This window comes from Callionymus lyra, chromosome 1 (assembly GCF_982586985.1).
Source record: "Callionymus lyra chromosome 1, fCalLyr1.hap1.1, whole genome shotgun sequence".
Lineage (NCBI taxonomy): Eukaryota > Metazoa > Chordata > Actinopteri > Syngnathiformes > Callionymidae > Callionymus > Callionymus lyra.
In genome coordinates this window covers 52,510,338-52,514,614 of record NC_141818.1, presented here as the reverse complement: position 1 = coordinate 52,514,614, position 4,277 = coordinate 52,510,338, and positions in this window count along the sequence as shown.

Here is a 4,277-nt window from a genome sequence, read left to right as displayed (position 1 = left end):
AAAGAGCAGTAGAGCTGGATGTCATCAGCAAAGATGTGATAAGAAACATCAGGAAATCTCTGAATTATTTTACCGAGGGGAATCAAGTACAGCAAAAACAATAAAGGACCCAGAACAGAACCTTGAGGGACTCCACACAACAGATCTGCCGATTCAGACCTCATTTGATTGGCAGATACACTAAAACTGCGCCCAGAAAGGTAAGATGAGAACCATTCTAACACAGACCCAGACAGTCCCACTTCATCCCTCAGTCTTTTCAGCAGGATCTGGTGATCAACTGTGTCAAAGGCTGAGGACAGATCCAAGAGAACCAGAACAGTGAACTTTTTCAGAGTCAGCCGACATCATGATGTCACTGGACACTTTCAATAAAGCTGTCTCCGTAGAGTGATGTTTACGGAAGCCATACTGAAACTTCTCATGGATGTCGCTCTGATCCAGGAACAAAGACAGCTGCTCAGACACCACCTTCTCCAAGATCTTGGACAAGAAAGGGAGCTTAGAAATAGGCCTGAAATGACTGAGGTCAGTTGGGTCCAAGCCTGGCTTTTTGAGCAGAGGCTCCACAATGGCATGTTTAAATGCATTGGGAAAAACCCCTGTGGAAAGGGAGAGGTTCACCATATTGGTAACCCAGGGGCCAATTACATCAAATACTTTGATAAAAAGCCTACAAGGAAGGACGTCATCTAAGCAAGAGGAGGGTTTCATCTTGTTCACTATTGCCGAAATATCACCCAAAGATAGAGCAGTGAAGGAAGACCAAAAGGAGGAGAGGGGCTCAGAGACAGTAGGGGTTCCAAACAAAGGGGGAGAGATTTTCTCTTTGATCAATTTAATTTTGTCAATGAAAAATCTCAACAACGCATTGCTGTCAGCTTCACAGAAGACAGGCGTGATTTGAGGAGCAGGAGACACGAGAGAATTAATCGTGTCAAACAACACTTTGGGGTTTTTCTTATTTGCTGCTACCAGTTTTCTGATATAATCAGATCTAGCAGTTTCTACCATCATAAGATTACTTACTTATTTAGAATTTAATATTGTGAAGAAAAAAAGGCGATACATCGCAGTAACACTTTACTTTAGCATTTGTGGCCGAAGTTGTTCTCACTCTCACCCTTCTTGTCAATCATCTTTCCATCCTTGCCTTATTTGTGTCAATCCATTTATCAATCTTTTATATTTCAACCTTACTTGTGTTTGTCCTTCTCTACCTCCTACACATCTGTCCATCTCTACCTCCGTTCATCACTCCATTCATGTATCACTCCCTCTCATCCTCCCTGCATCTTTCCTCCATCTCTCCCTCTGTTTATATACATCTGCCTTTACAACTTTCCTGAAACTCTTTCAATCTATCTTGCCTTTTCGCTCCATCTCTTCTTGAGCTGTCAATCAAGTCCTTGTTGCCCTTTATCAACATCCCTCCATTATCTTCACCTCCTTTGGAAGAACCTGATTCGAGACGACGGATAAAGGTGTCACTTCCTTTCAAACGCTAAACTGATGTTTTCAACAGAGAGAAACCGAGGACAGATGTGTGAACAACACACACACGCGTCGCACACACACGCGTCGCACACACACATGTCGCACACACACACGTCGCACACACACATGTCGCACACGTCGCACACACACACACACACGAGGCGCTGGTGAGAATCCCAGAACCTCCATCTGTTTAACCAGCAGTCCAGGTGACGACTAATGAGAAATAATGAGTTTTCACTAAACAACAACAGCTTGGACGGACAGAACACACACAGACTCACACAAACTCACACCAATGACTGGATACATTTGTCTCACTGCGGAGACAAACGCACACTTTCAGCCGACAACACACAATTATTCTCTTCGATTTCTTACACAATCATTTATAAACCGTTTGAGACTTCATGGAAATGATACTATTAACTAGACTCGCAGAGGAATACTACTGGGCCTTGCAGAATAATACTACTGAGACTCGGCGAGAAATACTACGGAAACTCACGGAGTAATACAAAGAAGATTCGCAGAGAAATACATCGAGACTCATGGAGAAATACTAAGGGAACTCGCAAAGTAATACTACAGAAACTCGCAGAGCAATACTACAGAAACTCACAGAGTAATACAAAGAAGACTCGCAGAGAAATACATCGAGACTCATGGAGAAATACTATGGAAACTCACGGAGTAATACTGCGGAAACTCACAGAGTAATACTACGGAAACTCATGGAGTAATACAAAGAAGATTTGCAGAGAATTACATCGAGACTCATGGAGAAATACTAAGGGAACTCGCGAAGTAATACTACAGAAACTCGCAGAGCAATACTACAGAAACTCACAGAGTAATACAAAGAAGACTCGCAGAGAAATACAAAGAAGACTCGCAGAGAAATACTACGGAAACTCACGGAGTAATACTACGGAAACTAACAGAGTAATACTACGGAAACTCATGGAGTAATACAAAGAAGATTCGCAGAGAAATACATCGAGACTCAAGGAGAAATACTATGGGAACTCGCGAAGTAATACTACAGAAACTCGCAGAGCAATACTACAGAAACTCACAGAGTAATACAAAGAAGACTCGCAGAGAAATACATTGAGACTCATGGAGAAATACTACGAAAAGTCGTGGAGAAATACTACGGAGATATGAGAGTAATTCTGCAGAGCCTCGCAGAGTAGTACTGTTTCTAGCAAAGTAACACAGAATCTTGCGAAGTAACACTAGAGAGTCTTACAAAGTATCTTGACCTTTTAAGTATATATTTTATTGGGACCCTGGTCTGAAAAAGTGCTCTACAAATATAAATGACTTACTTACTTACAAAGTAATACTAAGGAGCCTCAAGAACTAATACTGCAGAACCTTTAGGAGTTAAACTACGGAGTGTAGCAGAGTAATACTATGCAGCTTCAAAGAATAATACTTTGGAGCCTCGTAGAGTAACACCTGTAACGTAATGGAGTCTTTTACTGAAGTTGTATTTCAACTTGTTGTCTGATTTTTCACACTGAGAACTAAATCAAATCAGGTCAGAACTTTTAAAGAGAAAAAATACAAAGTGATGATTTGAGAAAATGGAATATTTTAAATGTGTCACAGATTTCAAATGATGCTAATAAAATTTTAGTAAAAATCTAAACTAGACACAACCGTTGTGTAGCGACATCATTACTGTCACACATCTCTACTACACAAAATATTCAAATGTATTCTTTACTGCAGCAGCACAAACATAAATACCTTGTTTTATTAGATCCAATTTTTACTTCATTCTTCAATTTTCTTCATTCAATTTAACCAAAACATTTTGTCACAAACGCAGAGTTGAAGTATTTATTTATGTATTCTGTTGCTGCGTCTACAGTCGATATTCTTTCATCAAACGCTGACGAAAAATGTCCGAGATCCAATTATTCGAGGAGCTCGTGTTGATCGTAAGGAACAAGAAAGTCACAAATCAAGAGCGAATACATGAGATTTGAATAACAAGAGAATAAATCCTGCTGCGATTCCAAGAGTTGTTTTGAGCTCGAAGATAAAGTTCTTGAAAGATTGTATTTACGAGCGACTGCAGGTTTAAGTTACAAAAATAAACTTTATATTAAGACACTTGAAGTGTTTTTGTTCATTATTTACTTTTACGAGCTGCATTTATTGCACATCAATCACACAAATGAAGCACAAAAACAAACGTGTTTTATATTCACTTGAACTTCATTATCATCCGAACATTCATTCACAAACACAAACACACAAACACACAAATACAAACACACACTGATCACTTTTAATCAAATATACTTCAAAACACTTGTTGACATCAATGACACTAGTTTGGACGAGTGTGAAGCATTTACAGTAGTGTGTAGTTGATGAGTAATACTTTGAGCCTTGGGGAGTAATACTACCGAGACTCGGGGTGTAATACTAGGGAGACTTGGAGAAATACTACGAAGACTTGAGGAGCAATACTACAGAGACCGGCTAAGAAATACTATGGAGACTCGGAGAAATACTACGAAGACTTGAGAAATACAACAGAGACTCACGGAAAATTACTACGAAAGACTTGAGGAGCAATACTACAGAGACTCGGGGAGAAATACTATGAAAGACTTAAGGAGTAATACTACAGAGACTCGCGGAGAAATACTATGGAGACTCTGAGAAATACTACGAAAGACTTGAGGAGCAACACTACAGAGACTTGCGGCAAAATACTATAGAGACTCGGAGAAATACTACGAAGACTTGAGGAG